General features: G+C 36.2%; 1 protein-coding gene across 39 annotated transcripts in view; it reads right to left on the bottom strand.

The window, feature by feature from the left end:
* NRXN1 (neurexin 1) overlaps positions 1-19,685 on the bottom strand; it is a 1,138,555-nt gene that overhangs the window by 572,770 nt on the left and 546,100 nt on the right. The gene's annotated exons all lie outside the window — the stretch shown is intronic.

Below are 19,685 nucleotides of genomic sequence, written 5' to 3'. Positions count from 1 at the left end.
AGTGCTAACAGTTCAATCTGAGTAATGATTCAAACTGATAAGTTTAAATACATTTTTGTTTCACCTGCCTCTGATTTCTGGGCCAACCCTAATATTAGGTGTAACAAATCTGCTATTACAGCCAGCAATCTTGGTGTCTCATAAATAGACCACTGTTTTTTAAAGTTATTTATTGATAATGAACTCTATTTAATTTCATTTTATTTGCTGTCAGGGAATGAGAAAGGATTCTCTATCTCATATATCAAAATAAGTAGGTTTGAAAAAGATATGCACATTGATTTAAGTGAGTGGCTGAAATCTGCTGTCAGACAACAAAATGTCTTTGGACAGTCTTGATAACACAATTTTAATTCTATTCATACTCAGAATATGGAATATATCCCACCATACTATATTCTTTTTAGAAGAGAATCTGTGCTTCCTGGTGAAATCGTCAAGTATAAATACAGATCTACATGGATAACCAACAAATAAAGACCGCCATCTTGTTTTGACTGTGTCAATTTATGTTATTGCCTTCAAGTAATATTGTTGAACACAGTAGTGTCCATCCAAATTGATCAACAATGTTAACACAGGAGCAAGGAAAACAACAAATTGCAAAGCATTTTTCAATTTTTTGAATAATATTTTACCAATGAGTGGGAAAAGCCCAGCAAGTTCAGAAAAGAAAGTACTTGGACTGTGAGTTTATGTTGAGATAAGAATCCCCTTCAATGTATAGGCATCACCATTTGATGTAATTAAAATAGCACATAAAATTGGCCATTCGTCTTTTTTTAAGCTTTAAATTCAAAACTGCTTTAAATCATTATCTTTGGAGAGGAGTATTTTTGATAAAGTCAAGCAAATGAAAGGCCTAAAGAAATCTGTCAACATATGCCTAAAATGCATCTAGGTGTTAAAGTATTTGTTTATGTTCATAGGTAATATATGAGAATTGTTAATGTTTAGAGGTGCAAAAACAATTTAACATGTCTCCATTGATGCTGATGGTTAAGCATAACATGGCTGCTTCTTCGTGCAGAATTCTGCATTTAAAGAAACTAACTTTGATTAAAATGTTTACAATCAAAGGCCTTTTCAACCACCATAAGTGATCAATACGAAAACACAATTCAAAGTTAAAATATGCCTATGTTAAAAATAATTTGAAACACACAACAACAATTTTTTAAAAAATACAAAAAGCAGATCATATATTAAAACATTTGGCTTTAAGAAACAGGCATTTGCTTGAAGCCTAAGGTCAATAGAGGAGCAGTTGAGTCCTCTTTCAGAAGATATTTTATATTGTGAAAAAGGAATTGGGGGGGGGGGGGAGAGACAGTGTGGTGTAGTTTTCTGAATGTTGGACTAGGACTCTGGGGGTTTGTGAGTGATCTTAGCCAAGGTACACTGTCTTATCCTTAGCAAAACCATCTGCTCTCAATAAATCTTGTCAAGGAAACCCCATATTAGCTTGAAGGCACCAAACCTCTGATCTTCAAATCTACTCCCAGGGGACAATAATTAGGAAAACAGAAACTATCAAAGTCATGGTATCTTACCAAGCATCCTCATAAAACAAGCGGTCTCATGGCACTTCCCAGTACTTCCTGTGACCCAGGAATAATTTTTATCAGAAAATTATTTTTTTGAAAAAAAATCATTTCATTCCTTTTATTTAACCTAAGTAACTCAGATCTTTCACTGCTATCAAAAATTCTACTGGAAGGAATCTATGGTATTAATTTATTTTATAGAAACTAAAGCAACTTCCATAGCCCAACAAGTAAGAACGTTTATGTAGGTCATATTTGGAAAAGTACCCATTTAGCTTGATTGCAAGTTAAGCAATGAATTTACTTATCCTTAAGCCTAGTCTTAGACTTACCTGAAAGTGTGTCCCATTGAACTCAATGCTGAGTTCTATACACTTATCTGAGGATGTTTCCACTGAACACAATGAACAGAAAGAAGTGAAGCCTCCAGAACTATTTCCAAGCAGTCAATTAGAGGATTGCACTGTAATTTTCTCCATTTGAGAAAATACAGTAGAGTTCTTACTCAAAATATGTTAATTTAAGCTTAATTTAAATGAACAAAATGAACATTCCTAACAATATAAAAAAATAACATATACATATTCCAATAATTAGAATATGGAAGCTGCTTAATTACTCATTTTGGAAAGGAAGATGTTCAATGATAATAATAATAATAAAGTCTATTAACATGATTCCAACATTCTTCGGTGGTAAGGGTTTGAATACATGGAACAAGATTCAGGTAAAAGATCAAAGACATGTTTTTCAATATATTAAATTTTCCCATTGTGGAAAATGAATGAATTTTAAGAGACTTTATACTGGAAAAGTTTTATACCATTACAGATAACTTTCATAATAAAGTTTAGATTCTATCAGAGATACAGGTGATTAGGAAAAAAGTCTAAAACAAAGGTTGGAAAATACACAATAGTTAGAAGACTGTTGGGATTAGGAAGTTTCTTCTCAACTGATGCAATTAGTAGTTTGACAGTTTTCTTCTTGCTATAAGAAAGTCTTTGGAAATACCACAGTTTTTGAATACTGTTCACAATTTGGGACTTATTCTGTGTAAAATTCAAGTGTTATATATTTGAACTGAACCCAACATTTTTCTGAATAGGAAATAGCATTTTCTGCACAGAAACTCTTTATCAATGTATTGTCTTTATCAATGGTCAAGAAACATACAGCATAGACAATGAGATTCAAATAGCTTTTTGAGTTTTCCTTTGTGAGGGCAACTCTTTTCTTCCTGTCACTACTGACAGGGAATTCCAATTATCTTGGTTGATTTAAAGTATTAATGCAATTGGGCAGTAATGATATTCCAAAATATAAATCACAGATAGGCAACTGGAGGCCCTCAAAATGTTATTAGATCAAAACTCTTGTCATCTGTCATCACTTTCTATATTGAGCAAGGATTATGTGGTTTTTAGTCAAACTATGAGTGCAATTCTGCAGGGTTTATCATAACAGCAGATTGGCATATAGACCTACATTAAGCTGAGCCATATAATAACACCCCTGAACTCATTATACAGGATGGGAAGCCCCCCACCTTCACCAATGGCCAAATGAAAGTAGGTAGTGAGATTGCAGAAGCATCTGGCTATGTTCTTTTAGGTAAATGTGAAATGTTAATGTAACACCTGAGATAGGCCAAGATACTCTGGAAGTCACATTATTACTATAATTCATTTCATGTCTGGATAAAGAGATATGGTCAGACTTTTCATGAATCCTGCTCACTCCATATGAGGCAAGAAATGGCCAAGCGTGCATGAGGGGAGCTTCAAAGAATGTATAATAAAACCAACATGATGTGCCCAAAAATGGAGGCATGTGCAAGAATAAGGGAAATGTATACATGTGTATGTCACCAACAGGATGCCAGCCAATATCTGGAGCACCACAAGTTACTGATTCCTGTCATATATTTTGGAATGTCAAATATTATCCTGTTACACTGATATGTCAAATTTATCTGTGCCATTTCTTTAGCTGACTCCTCAAACCATCAAGGCCTAAAAATTTAATTGCAAAGTGTTCAGTACCCAGCTTGTAACCAAGTTGTGTCTGAGTGGCAATTTGAATGTCTTGTCAAGTATGATTTGCTGCACTCATTGTCAAGAACTCAACATTAAGGAAACAGTTTACAAGGTTTCGGTAATAAGCTATTGAGTGCCTAATGTGGATAGAACAGATTTTTCATGCATTTTAATAGGCACAAATGTGAAACATACTAGACAGAGAAGTCATTTCTAATGGGAGACTTTTTGTGTTGGTGGTGGTGACACACAAATTCAACAAGCTTTTAACACTATTACCTCTTCAGCAAGCACATTACTAAATGAGCTCCTGATCTAATTTTCATAATGATAATAGAGACGAGTAGCTTCAAGTACACAAGAACTAAATGCCTGCTGAGATTCCTTTGTCTAGGATGAACTTGTGGAATGTCTGGGCAAAGATAGAAGTGCTGAAGCTTTTTATTTGTGCATAGCTAAAATATATTTATTAATATTAGGAAATATTTTGTTGCACAGATTGACACTTACACATACCTATATATTAATTGGTGTAAACCCATATTGATCTACACACTACGAGATCTATATAACTTTTTGGGGAAGGAAAAGATGAACAGTAACTGCTGCTTTCATTTAAATTTCCATGGGATTAAATAAATGTAACAGTAACAATAAGAGATATAAGTGGGGCAAAAACTATTACTTTCTGTATTATTCAACAATATGTAGAGCAACACAGAGACCTATTTTAAAAAATCAACCAAAGGAAATAACAAATCTACTTGATTAAACTTGGACGGCAGTTTTCTTGGAGGCAAAATTCAATCTATAATCTATCTTGCTGACTATATTTTGTACTACACAATGTGTAGCTGTCTTTTTGTGTTTATCAAGCGTGGAGTTTCTATTCTATTTATTGGGGGCCATCAGGAACATTCAAATGTTATATTCCTTGGGATCACACAGATAATTGCAGTAGACACGGATTTGAAGGAAATGTGGAAACTACTATTACTACTTACACATCACCAAAATACAAAACAAAAACAAAATGAACAGAGATTAGAAGAGACCTATATATTCTAAAAGCAAAAATAAAAATAATGACTATATTTTAAATAGGAATATTATACTTCTAACCATGGTGGGTAAGACTGACCAAGTGTTTTTATGTGTTTGATTTGTCTTCTGTCCAGGTTTTGTTATAGACATTTGCAAAGCTGTTATCCACCCTTCTTGAGATACAACTTTAAAACAGAGAGCTGTACTTTACAGCCCTTCCATTTACTATAAATTACAAGGGAGGTCACATCAGCTTGCCTGATGAATAGACTACCTCTGTGTCTCATTAACACTAGTGGAATATATTTGATATGAAGACTGACTATTGAAAAATGATATATTGAAAGGTGAGCCTGGAAGTTCTGGAAAACTACAACTCCCATGGTTCTCCTGGACTTGGTGGTGGTAACATTTTAAGCTCAAAAATGTGATCAACGTTTTTCTTACAAAACAAGCAGCAAACCAAAATGTTACCTGCTTAAATAGTAAAATTCATATTTTATATTTGTATGTATTTCCTTACTGGACTGGGAAGGGCAAGAAATAAAATCATTAACACAATATCCCTGTCTCACTCTTTGTTATCTATAAACCTTTCCTTTAAAATCCAAGATGGTGAAAACAAACTTGATTCACTTTTGAATTGGAGGAATCCATTTTTGCAAGTTTCTGCCTCTGCAAGACTTCCTCTCCCAGTTAAAAAATAAAAATACTATAGATCAAGTGAATTTCTGTATTACGCTAAGGCTCCTATATCAATGGAAGCAATATTTGAAATTTCACTTACCTGTGCCTGGGAAAAAATGGTCTATATAGAAATTTGCCAGGTCATCCAGGTGATTCTATGGTATATTTCCCCTAAAAGTTACCACAAATTTGTGTTGAAAGGGATACCTCTCTAGGAATCTCTAAGTACTCCAACATAACTCTGTGGTATTCTGAGACCAGACATAAGCTAATTTAATGGCATTAGGTTGTATATACAATTTCAGTTTGGCCAGGAAGGTATCCCCCATGGATATAGGTGGTCTTACTGTCCAATTGAAAAAAAAATCGTATGAAACCACTATTGTTACCACTGTCAGATTATATATTAAAAATTACTGTACCAACAGTCAGTGAACAAAAATGTCATCATCATCATCATCATCATCAGTATGTTTATATGTAAATCAACTTACCTTCAAAAGAAAGAACACAAAGCCAGTATTTATTCCATTCAAAATATCTATACTTATTAGGAACATGCATATAGTAGATGCTGTAGATGCTATCAGTTTTACCTATGAATTTTAAACTCAAGTCTTGGGCTCACCATATTTTAATATTTGTTCTGTCTATTTTAATATGCTTATTTCAGAGAAATATGTTTTAATATATGTATTTTATATAATGTTTATGATGTGTTTTAGCTATGTTATAAATTATCCTGACCCACAAGGAGACCCAGGTAAGAAATATCATCATCATCATCATCATCATCATCATCATCATCATCATTATAATCATCATCACCATCAACATCACCATCACTGGAGTATGTTGACCAGAAATATAACACAATGATTTTTAGTGGTTTTCTCCATGTAGGATGAGGATACCTTGTGTACTCTAGAAATGTTAGACAAAAATTCAACCCCAAAACCCCAGGGTCAACTTATCCATGGTTCAGTGTGATTACTGCATTTTAATTCTTATATTAAAAAAACACCACCACCCTTTTACTGAAGAGCGGTGGAAAAGGCAAGAGATTAGTTCATCCAGGGGGAATCTAAAAGAAGCACCAGACCCTTGTAATCTCTCTTTTTGAATGTCTGGATGGGGAAATGCCAGTGGCAGCCAAGGATGTCTACCGCTCTGAGTCAACATTGGTGTTTTCCCCTTGCCATAGAATGACCTTCAACTTATCAACAGTTTTTATCAAAATCCATAGTTTTGGCCCCAAGATCTGTTCTCAACTAATACATGGGGTAGATGTATACATGAGTATATACAGTGCATCAAATGCATTATCAGTAGCATAGCTCATACTGAGTAGCAAAAACAACAATACATGTTATGGTTCCACTTGTTTAGGTCTTGGTTTTCCAATCTTCATCAACTTCCAGAGATTAGTGTCTCCCTTCCATCATTGTTTTGTGGGATGAAAAGGGAGACTTTGAAACAAAATTTGAATTTGCATAGAGCAGTGTTTCTCAAACTGTGTTCCTCCAGGTGTTTTGGTTTCAGTTCTCAGAAATCCCAGCCAGTTTACAGGGTGTTGGGAATTGTAGGAGCTGAAGTCCAAAACATCTGGAGGAACATAGTTTGAGAAACTCTGGCTTAGAGAATCTCCATACAAACAGAAACTTCTCTTCAGATTTGATGCTTTGATGTGTGTGTGTATAGGGCTAGTCACTCACTTCTTTTCATGTTGACACCAGAAAATCAGGGCCTGTTTTATATGATGATTGTCCTCATGGACTACAACTTTTCCTGAGATTTACAGCTTTTTATGTGAAAAAAAGATATGGTGGGACAGATCTATGTATTCTATGTTTCCCACACTGATTCAAACTGGGAAAGCAAAGTGTGAATAAGGATGTTGATGATGGTAGTGGTGATGATTTAAAAAAAATGTACTCCATCCTATATCAAGTGATCTCAATATGGCTTACAAGTAAAGCTGAAACAGGTTAGAAATTAGATAATTTGAATCAGATAAAAACATATAAGCAGTATAATGAATTAAAGACAAGACTCATAAATAGATGATGGTAGATATAGACAGACGGACAGTTTTTGCAAATAATGAGCAACCAGGTTTTAATTTGAAGCCTCAATGGCATGAATGCTGGCACATGTTATGCAGAACTAATTATGCTATATTTTTGGGAAGAAGGCCGTCTATACACCTCTGGCAGTAGGACTGGAAAAGATATGTTCTGTTTATTTAAATGCATATGCCAAGACATACAAGTAACTCACTTTATATACAATGTCCTCAAATAAGGTCACAGAAAAACTCAGACAAGTGTATTGATTTTTCCCCCCTAATGCTTCACTTTTTCTGGCTTTTGGAAACGGACAGCTTACAGACAATGCTTTTTAAAAAGCATTTCTGGTAGGAAATTCAAGAAAAGGCCAGTAGTTTAGAATACCTCTAAATCCCATTTAACATAAATGAGAATTATGGCACTGGGTTAGTTTAGTTTAATATTCTTTGGACAAAATGTAATAGGTTCATTAATTAGGATTTACTAAAATGTCTCATCCAAAATGACAGTAAGAATGCCTTTTGGTCTCTACATCTTCTTTTTTAGTTTTCTAAATATAAAATCAGCACAGCTATTTGCTGCTATTATACATTTTATTGTAACCACAGTTCACAATAATGCACAGAGCTTGAGACAGTTATTTTGGGGAGCATTTAAACTCATGAAATCCACAAACTAGCAGAGATATGGCCATAAGAATTCCAAGATTCTCAGAATTGTAGTCCAAAGAAATAAATACATCAAACTCTTTGGAACCCACAGCTAATGGAAGGAAGGGAGTCTTTTGTTGTCTTTTGACAACAAGGGCCTCTTCACACTTGAACATTATTCCACTTCAATCCACTTTAAATGTTGTGACCACCTCTTGCGGAATACTGGGGCTTGTAGTTTAGGGAGGAGTCTTTAAACTGCTCATACAGAGAAGTCCTGGGCCTTTCTAAACTACAAGCCCCAGAATTCTGCAGAGACAGTCCCAGCATTTAAAGTTGATTGAAGTGGGAAAATGCTCAAGTGAATGAGACCCTTAAAGGTCGTTATAGTTAAAGTTTTGTGAACTTTACCAAAACATAACAAAGGTAAAAGGAATTTACAAAATAAAACTAAAACTAAAATAAAATAAAAATATGCCTAAACAACATCAGCATGTGGACAAGATGGCAACATTTATTAATGAGGAAGAACACACAACTAGGAAGGTGTCTACACTTACCTGATCAATGAGGGGCATACTGCTATAGAACTGGCATCATGTAGCCTGGGGGGCATCCTTTGGGTCATCTAGATGCTGGCTGGGCCAAGCGCATATTGAGGTCACCACTGCTGCGTCATGATCCATAAGCAGCTCCCTGCCAAAGGCTTGCTGGCAGTGCTGCATTTCCTGGTGACATGTCTGGGCAATGAATTCACCAGAAACAACGTCACCAGCTAACCTCTGGCAGAGAGCTGTTTGTGGCCAGTGACACAGCAGTGAATCAGCTGGAGGCGTGAACAGTGGATCAGGCTAGATCCAGAAGTCCACATCTCCAAAATTCTGGGATAACTCTTGGAAGGTCCAGAGTAATTCCTTAAACCTTGAGCTATATTAATGACAGGGTGTAGTATGCTTCTGCTGTGAATCCAGCCACGCAAGATTTCAACTCCCTGCATCAACTAAGAGGTGAGTCCAGTTCATTTGAGCTATGTAGGTACATCCCAAGGGAGGCAGTAGTAGTTTGAATTTGCCTAGAAGAGCTAGATTTTATCCCTCTCATCTGAACTATCTGCTGAGTCAACTGAGGGCCTCATCATATGGACAAAATTGCCCATCCTACACTGCTTGTACCCATCTTACAGCCCACGGGTTTCCATCCCACAATGTAGATCTATTTAATAAGACGTGGTGGCAGCAGCAACAGGTGGTGGGTTTTTGCCCCATGGGATAGGGTAAGGGGGAAGCTAGGTGATGTGGGGTGTGGCGCGATGGGTTCCCCACACCATATGTCAGGCCCTACCAGATTCACCATAATCCATCACAAATTCACTATTTCATGTGATGATGTCCTGAATACAAACTACTTTGACAATTTGAACTTAGTTTACAGCAACTGAGGTAATCTAATGACAAAAGGGAGAAATCGCAGGATAAGAAATAATCGGGGACATTTTAAGTGTAGCAGAAAAAGTAGGACAATGGATGAATCAGGACTGTTCTCTGCCAAGTCTGGACAGTTGAAGGTAATGATTGTGAATACTCGACTTTTCTAATTACAAGTCAATGCACACAAATAATGTGCTCTACCATAATAACCTTTAAGAAGATCAGTTGGTTGGATCCAGACTTCTCCTTTCATAAAGGGAGATCCTGTGGAGGCTGTTGTTAAAGGACATGAACTGGGGAGGAGGAAACAATTTCAATAATTTCACCTGAAACACCTTGTTCCATAATTTTTTTTGTATTATTCTTCAACTCTCCATTTCAAATTTTGAGGGCGAGAAGAAAAAAATAGTAAACATCACTCCCTCTTTCTTTCTTTGGAGAAACATTCAATCAAATCAAAACTATTTTTCAAGTCTGTATATAGTACAATTACTGTAGCAGAGGTGGATGCATTCCTGAAATTTGCATATATATGTGAAACTTCAGATCATAGTGAACGATATAGAAATGAAGGACTCCTGGCCCTCAAATACCATAGAATCACACTGAAGGAACTAGAAAATGACTAGAGAGGACATCTTTTATCAAACATTGCTAAATGAAACCACAGATACTGGTCCCGTGGATATGGAAGTTATACTGTACTAGCTGTACCCGACCACGCGTTGTGGAGAAATGGGAAAGAAAGAAAAGAGGAAGAGCTGGTTTCTAAGATATCAATACATGGCTGAAGTGGCAAAGTGTCAACCTAATATAGGCCCATTTCAGTCTCCTCGAGGTCAAAGGGTTATATGGATGTCTGGAACGGCCCTGGGTTATCTGAGTCCACACTGCCATATAACCCAGTTCAAAGATATTGTATAGGTATTATTATTATTATTATTATTATTATGTTGTTGTTGTTGTTGTTGTTGTTATAGACATATAGATATTATTATAGACACAAATATTATTAAAGGTATACAGGTATTATTATTATAGATGATATTTATTTATTTATTTCATGTCAAAAGCATTGCACAAATTAGTATAAAACTGATTAAAAATAGAAGGAGCACAGGGCTATATATCTTTCAAGCAAAAACAGGCAACAGATGTATGGATATTAGGGCTGGGCGGTTTCGTTTCGTTAATTCGTAATTCGTTAATAATTCGTTATTTTTTTTAATTACAAAACGATAACGAACCATTCTGAAGCAATTAAAAAAAACGAATTTTTAAATAGTTTTGTAAATGCTTCGTATTTCGTTATTGTATTCGTTTCGTTATTGTTTTGAGGTCGTTTCGTTATTATTTCCGCATGTCTGGGGCAAGTTTTATGGTTGTTTTTTGTTTAATTAGTGAAAAAAAATTATAATATCACACCAACAGTCAACAACAGAGGGAGAGGGAAGCTTCAGAAGTTTTTGGAGGTTTTTTAGCATATTTCGCGGTCGCGTCCGCCATTAACGAATCGATTCGTTATTGTTTCGGAAATTGATTCGTTAATGTTTTGTAATTTTTTTCACATTTACGAAATTTCGTAAATATCGAACTTTTTAAAAGGAAAATTTTGTAATTATTTTAAATAACAAAACGCAACCCCCCCCCCCCCAAAAAAAATGAATCGATTTTAGAAACAAATTTTTCCGTTGTTACCCAGGCCTAATGGATATTATTACAGACCTATAGATATTATTATTATTATTATTATTGGCAGATAATATAGGCATATAGGTATTATTATCGATGTATAGATATTACTGACAGATATAATTATAGACATAGGGATATTATTATAGACTTATAGATATTATTATAGGCATATAGACATAATTATTACAGACATACAGATATTATTATAGACATGTAGATATTATTGTTATAGTCATATAGATATCATATGTCTATATTATTATTGTAGATATATTATAACCCAGGGTTGCTATAAAGTAAAAATAGATGGCCATCTTTCAGGATTGTTTTGATTGTGCCTTCCTGGAAAGCCTTTCCTAAATCACAGACTGTGCGTTTTTGTCCTTTCTTTGAATACTAGACTTCAGTATGGGTGAGCTTTTTGGGCACACACACACAGAGAGAGAATCCCTCCTGTGTGAGTTCTCAGTGGAGGCACCTTCATGTTGCCGACTGTGGGAAAGGAAAGGAAGGGGAGGGGAGGGGAAGATCTGGAGGAGGGTGTCCTCTCTCTCTCTCCTTCCCTCCCTCCCTCTCTCTCTGAATACTTTGGGAAGAGAGAGGCAGGGGGTAGCAAGAGGGATATACTGGCCATCCTTCCCTTCCCCTCTCAAGCCACCTCTCTCTCAGCTGTTGGTCCCCCCCCCCTCATGCAGAAGAGAGGGGGGGGGTGTTGATTTAACACATGCTCTGTAGGTAATTTAGGTTTGTGGGGGATTTAAGTTCTTTCCTGTTAATTTTTGTTTGAGTGAAAGACATACATTGCTTTAGTTGGTGTCTTTTGTTCAAATTTGGCGTCAATTTGCCCAGTGGTTTCTGAGTTCTGTTAATCCCAGAAATGAACATTACATTTTTTACATTTTACCTCTATAGATTTAGAGGTAAAACTGAGTTCAGTGTGACAAGTCTGCACAGAGAAATTATAATGGAAATGTTGCAGACATTAAAACTTTAAAGTGTCATATTTGTAATTCTTTTGTAGCAATAAAATAAAATAGCCAACATATTAGTGAAATATAACATCCAGTTTTCCTCACATCTTGAGATCAAAAGTTAATAGCTATGGAATTGCAGGTTAAAAGGAACAACTTAAATTACACATGTTCACCAATCAGTTACGTTATGTAATTTTTATGTACAAAACAGAGACCCTAAGAAACCCTTCTACCAAATGGTAAATGTGCATAAAGGAATACTGGTGAGTGCACCCAATGTCCATTGAGACTGATGTGAATTGCACACTAATACACATAGTAATATAACAAGGGCCCTCTACTGGATATGGACAGTATGCAACTGTACAATTTTAATTCTTCTCACTAGTGTAAATCCACTTACTAAAATGTAAGTTCCTAACAGGATTCTAGTGACTATTCTTTCAATTCCGAATGTGATTGCTTTAATGCCTTATGCCTTATTCTTATTGTTAACTTTGCTTATTTCCTTCCTCTTCGCCAAGAATTGGACTCAAACTGAGAATATAGTTAAAACCATATGAAAAGTTAACATTAAATTTTAATTTGACAATATCGAAGCAATTTAAGACCACCATTTAAAGAGATAAAAAGGAATTTAAAGCATTGAAATTTATGTTTGCATTTTTCTTGCAATTAGGGTACCTTAAGATGAACTTATGATACTATAACTTCTGAGGGAATTCATTTGATGGTAAGGAATGAATGAATATGACCCTCCAAAAACCACTTTGGCACCCTGGCAGTGCCCTGAATGAAATGTTTCTGAGAGGCTGGAGTTCAGAATGCTGCAGAATGATGACTTCAGTGTGACTCTGGTAGCAAGGTGGCTTAGGATAAGTTGTTGAGGCAGAACCATTAGGAATTTCTCCAGTTGCCAGCTCTCAAGACGTGCTGAAACTAGGTAAACACTGAGGCGATAATTCAACAGTGCTGACTTCTAACACCCCAGTCATTGAGGTGCTAATTGGTTGAGTAGGCTGTTATGGAGAGGGCAATACCAGAAATAAATATGATGGCACAGGATCTTGGAAGTGACATCACTGGGGGGGGGGGGGGGGGGTACAACAGTAAAGGTGGCATCATCAAAGGGTGGCAACATCAAATGACTGTCTACAGGTATGTAGCGGGGGGGGGGGGGGGGGGGGCTTGAGGGGCTTCATTCCCCCCCACCCCGAAATTCTCATGGTGGTTCGCAAAAAGGCCTTACTGGTGCATTATTTAAACTGTTATGTTTATTCATATCATGATCTGATCACCATACTCAATATATCCCATATGCATGGGGGTATTGGGGTAATGATACAAAAGGTTTGTTAGGATAGACCCTCTTTCACTCAGACTCAGCCCCCCCCCCCCAAACTCAGCCCCCTCGAACCCCCCCCCCCCCCCGAATCGAAATTCTGGCTATGGGCCTGACTGTCTATAATTTTTGGGTGGTCAATGCTCCTGGATATATTTATTATTTTCAATATAAAATATCCTTTTCACTAGACATCAGCATAAAAACATTATTGTAAGACTTACATGCACTGCATCAGCTTACTTACAAGACTAAAACTCTGAGCAAATTTACCTTTTGAACTTTCTACTGCATGTGTTCTGATCAGAATTATCATTATTACCCAATTGCAATTATGTTTTGAATTGTGCAGTTTCATCTGTCTACTCAAGTAGCACACACAGTTGTTTTATTTACTGCATTTTCTTTATTTATACTCACTGGTCTTTTCATATTTTCAAAATATTTACTCCTCTATAATGTGAGTCAGGGTGGCTTTATCTGCTTCTAGGTAGCTTAAGGGTGTTCCGACATAGGTCTTTGAAGCCTGCTGTCATGCTTAGAGGTTGTTTTAACAAATTAGCCCAGAAGTGCAACAGACAAAATAGAATATTTTGTTGACCACAGTGACAGTGATGCTGAAAATTAAATTTTGAAAAATATTTTTCTTACTATTATTTTTACGTTGCACTTTTTAAAATCAGTTAATGAAAAACTTAACCACATATTTCTAATATAAGAAATAAACATAATATAGGATATAGTATGAGAGGAGGAAATGAATAGGTCTCTCTGGTCTGTCTGCGGTTATAGATCAGAAAGAGGAAAAGGGTATCTTCTTTTCCATTAGTCTTTCTCAGAAGTTTTAATGTATGAGCTTTTGAATGTCACTCTAACTAGGTGATAGTGGAAATGTGTGGCAATACCACCCACCCCCTTTTCTCCTACAATGGGAGCTCTTAAGAGATTGGTGTCTCACCAATCAGTTTCACAAACTGGGTCTATGTTTATCTTCCAATGGTTAATTACAAAGAAATCTAAATGCCAAATGTACAGTGAGGATAATCACACATTATGACAAACAAATTTTGTGCTATGAGGAACCCTTCTTTTGAAAAGAAGGGTTGTTTGCATCCCTTTCAATATTCATGAAATCTTCATCCAAATCTATAACTTCATAACTTTTATGATTTGTGTTTATAGTAATCAGTAACCAAATATGACTCAGAACCTACCTTTTATGCCAGGAGTAGCCAACCAAAGGTTTCACAGTTTGGGATTACTCTTGGATTTGGCTCTGGACCTGGAGATCCAGGTATCAGCTGTGGCCAGGAGTGATTTTGCACAATTAAAGCTAGTGTACCTACTGTGCCGGTTCCTGGAGAAGTCAGATCTGGTCACAGTGCTACATGCCCTGGTTTCATCCTAAACTTCTGTAATGCGCTCTACATGGGGTTGCCTTTGAAAAGTTTTCAGAAACTTCAAAGAGTTAATTCAAAGAGTAGCAGCTAGACTCCTATAGGGAGCATACAATTCCTCTGTTGCAATAGCTCCACTGGTCGCTAGTCCATTTCTGAGCACAATTCAAAATGCTGATTTTGACCTACAGAACCCTATATGTCTTCAATCCAGGTTATCTAAAGAGCTGCAGCTCCATCCTACCACCTGCTCAATGATGTTTAGTAGGAGAACACTGCAGTTATTTGCCATTGTTCCAAACTGCAGCATCTCAGGAATCCTGTTGCTGACCAATCATTGAATAAGATTAGACACAGAAAGTTGTGTTAAATAAGGACCACTTTATTTGACCTATATGGAATATGGATTTGGCTTTTAAATGCATTTAATTTAATCTTTTAAACTCTAATATTTTTTAAATTGTTATATATGAAAAGGTTGTAGTGTGAATTTGTTGGTCTGTGTTCAGTTTTCTGATTGTCTTTGTTGCTTGTGTGAATGTAAATTGTGTGAATGTAAAGACCTCACACCCTCTGAGGATGCTTGCCATAGATGCAGGTGAAATGTCAGGAGAGAATGCTTCTAGAACATGGCCAGATAGCCTGAAAAACCTACAACAACCCAATGTAAATTGTGTTTTATCGTTTGGTTTATGTTGCTATATGGCATAGAATGTTTGCCTCTCTATATGTTGTAAGCTGCCCTGAGTCCCTACAGGGGAGACAGGGCAGGATAGAAATAAAGTCTCATTCATTCATTCATTCATACATACATCATATTAAATTAATTGGACCTGGAAAGAGCAACAGGGGAGAAACAACCTGATGCAGATTCAGGGTGAGGTCAGATATATCTACCGTAGACTATCTCCTCAACCTTCCCTTGGTTGATACACAAACTATTGGATTATCCCTTGGCCAGCCTTTTACTGGGAAGGAAACCCAAAACAGAATTACAGAATCATAAAGTTGGAGATCAAAGGGCCATACATTACAACTCCCTGCTATGCAGAAATACACAACCAAAGCATTCCAGAGAAGGAGACTCCACCACAATCTAAAGTAGCACATTCCACTGTCAATGTAAATGCACATCTAGTCTTAAGGTTCCTTCATTCTCCCAGTTACTAGAGTCGTCTCCAATGTTCTATCTCTGATCAGTCAATGGGAGCTAGATCTTTGGCTCACCAGATGATTTAGATTTCAACTCCTAAAATCCCTGACTACTGAATATACTGTCTGGACCTTCTGGAAACTGAAGTTTAAAACAACTTTAGGACTTTTCTACTCTACCCCCTTCAAGTTTCCTTAATTACAGATAACATAAATAATACATGATGGAAATAAAACACACCTGTAAGAAAACAAGTTAGAAGTAGTAAAAATGTTTGAATCAGAATGGGCGTATACTTACAGTTCCATTCATTAGATGTGCATTAATTTGTAATAGTTGGTAGAAATGAGAGAAGGGAGCAAAGGTGGATGCAGGAATCAGACTGAGAAAAAAAACCCCTGAATTGTTGAACTGAAGAACAGAGAAGGAATGAACAGAAGCAGACAGTGAGGCTATCTCATGAAAAAGAGAGTACAGGGGAGGAACATAATGATTCGTACCCAAGGTGTTGTTATCAATTTTATCAAGTGAAGTTACTGTTTTATTTAGATGTCTGCAACTGTTTTAAAGCAGTAGAGTGATAGCAGATATATTCTCAAATCACCTTAATATAATGAATAAATCTCAAAGTATTTTTCATTGACAGGATGGGATTATGAGTATTTTGGAGTACTAGACAGTTGTTTTCCCCAAAATCCCCTAGAGATTTTGCCGAAGAAGAACCTTCAAATCCACTTAGGATCTCATGGTGGATGACATCTGATGATCTCATAGAAAAGGCTTCAACCTTCTAAATAATGTTTTTTGCTAAAAGCTTTAGGTTTTCTCAAAATTCTTTGGGTGCTTCATTTGAAGAGGAGACTCCCAAATCTTCCTTGAATGTCATCTTTAATAAAAGCTGGAAAAAACTTGCAATGTGTTGAATTCCCTGATGAATTTCACTACTCCATGATGATTTTCATTTTTTGTGGTGGCTTTACTTGATTTCTTAAAAATGCATTTTTGTCTGAAGAGAAAAAAAATCATGATTCCATTTGAAGCTCCACACGGAACAAAATTTCAGTGGCAACTCTAGTTAGAGGCTGGGAAACAACAGAACTAAGCGGTAGTGTACCTATTTAGGCAACAAAACAGAAGAATGTTATTGAATGAAGATTGGATTTTGAATCTTTAATGAGTGGATCTCTATCAGGAGAAAGGTGGTGAGCAATAAACAATCCTGGTGTTTGTGATGTGATGGTGCACAATACTACACCCATACATGAAGCCAAAAGATACTACTAGGTTAAAATTTAACTTCTTTGCTCCTTCGGGCTTGGATTAAAGGTAGTATACAGTTTGGGATAGATTCTGTTACTGTTGCTGAGGCTTGAATTAGGTTCCATCATGGAGACTGCACTGTAAAAAAATGTGTGGAATCTCCCTTAGAACTGTCTGAACTCTTATGCATATTTTGCTTCCCTAAAATCTTAGACATTTCTCCTGGCTAGAAAACTCCAAATTCACTGTGATGTGCAGTGGCAACTCCCTGCAAGATTTATTTTTGGTTTTATGACTCTTTCTCAGAGCAAAATGTATTCAAAGTACCTAACCAACCTTTCCAGACTTCTCTGGTCCCCTAGTTCACATAATTTAATCCTGTAGATTTTGGGACTTCAGTTCTCAGTTCACTGGCCTTGTTGACAAGGTCTTTGGGGTAGTGAAATCCAAAATACCTTCTTGTTATTAATTGTTGTCAGCTTAGAGTTATGGTGACCCCATGAATGAGAGACCTTCTAGAGCACTGATTCTTAAACTTTGGTCTCGCGGGTGTTTTGGACTTCTGCTCCTGATAATTGGATAAGCTGGTTGGGGTTTTGGGAGATGATGTCCAAAACACCTGGAGGACCAATGTTTGGGAACCACTGATTAGAGGACATTTTTTTTAGAAGAATCACTCCTGGTGGGTCTTTCACTTAGTAGATCTCTCATCCGAGTACTACCCAGGCCTAGTTCTGCTTAAATCAGATGGGAGTAGTGTGTTCAGTAGTATTATCAGCTTTATTAATTACTATCTTCTTTCTTGTGACCCATAAGTATGATTTAGTTTTTTTTTAGTTTTTTCTAGACAGCTTTCCTACAGTTACAAATTTGGTCATTGCTCTGAAATGTGTAAATTATAAATATTTATTACAATCCAGACCCTCTAGCATAGCAAAAGATGGATCATCATTATTTTTCCTGTTTTATCCCAGTTGTCCTAGTGTATGTAAAGCATACATTCAATATTTCTATTTTGTTTTTATCTTCTGCCACTATTTCCTATACTAAACTGAGCTAGGAGCCAATATCTTGATTATAAAATTGCAATTTCTTGAGGAAATCAAATTATGGTTGAATTAATTTTAATTTAAACTGTAGATGTATGAATCTGCTAAGGTCAAATCCATTCATTGCTAATCTAGCATTTCCACCATCAGTCTCATTCCAAATTTATCACTATGAAAAACTGGGATTGATTTCCAAGCACATATTTTTGTCATCATGCACACATTATCTGAGCAGGTTTTTTAAAAATATGTAGACATATTTCTGCTGAGGAAATTGCTCTTGTTCCTAGTTTTGAAATGGCCACCTTCATTTTTCCTACATTTCAAATGCTTTTTTTTCTGTAGAGAAACACAGATCAAAACCCTGCAAGACAGCTATGAACTTGTGTCAGTTACATGTTTATGGTATCTATATAGCTCATAGGGGCTACATGGAAACTGTGGAAGTCTCCTAGCATGCATTTACCAGGCAGGCAATCATTGCTACCATTGGGGTCTGTTTCCCTCTTGCCCAAGAAGTAACTGGCTGTTGTTCCCACGCATCCCCTCATGTAAGTGCTTACTGGCATAGGGAGGAACTGCAATAGGAGTCCTGCTTCTACATGCTGAAATAGGGATTGCTCACTAGAGGGTGTGAATAGGACAATTAGATGCTGTGTCCCAAGAGAACAGACCTCCATTGATTGTTGCAATTGCTGCCAGGTAGATGGGAATAAAGCTACACTGAAATTCACTGCATAGCATTGTAACTACCATATACATAACACCACACAGGACTCCAGCTATAATTTTTGTCCTCCCAAAATATAACATTTCATCAGGAAGATGTATTCTGTCCCATGTTTAGCTTTGATTGGATAACTTCACATTAAAATGCAGCACCATTCCTAGTCTGTAAAATACACATTTCATTATTTTTTTTTGTCCTGATATGCTCACCAGCATCCTCATCTTTATTTATATGTTTGTATTTAAGTAGATTCCCAGTTTTGGTTGCCTCCCCCCCCCCCCAATATATATATATATATATATATATATATATATATATATATATATATATATATATATATATAAGCTATATATATATATATATATATATATATATATATATAAAGCTTATTATGCAGCTATATTGATTTGGATGAGACCTAACACAAAATGAATGCTTTTTAAAAAGTGAATCAGAAGCAAAATATTTTCACTCTGATCCAAAGCAATTCCACATGCTGATTTTGAAAGCATTCCCAGAGCTCTGCACGAGTTGGGACTGAACTGTCTACTTGGATGTTGGACATCTCTGTGCTACTGTAGACACATGCAATGGGAAATTGGGGTCTTGCAGCTTTTAATAT

The sequence above is a fragment of the Anolis sagrei genome, chromosome 1, assembly GCF_037176765.1.
Source record: "Anolis sagrei isolate rAnoSag1 chromosome 1, rAnoSag1.mat, whole genome shotgun sequence".
Lineage (NCBI taxonomy): Eukaryota > Metazoa > Chordata > Lepidosauria > Squamata > Dactyloidae > Anolis > Anolis sagrei.
The sequence above is the reverse complement of the archived record's forward strand: the minus strand, read 5'-3'. Positions and strand labels throughout refer to the sequence as shown.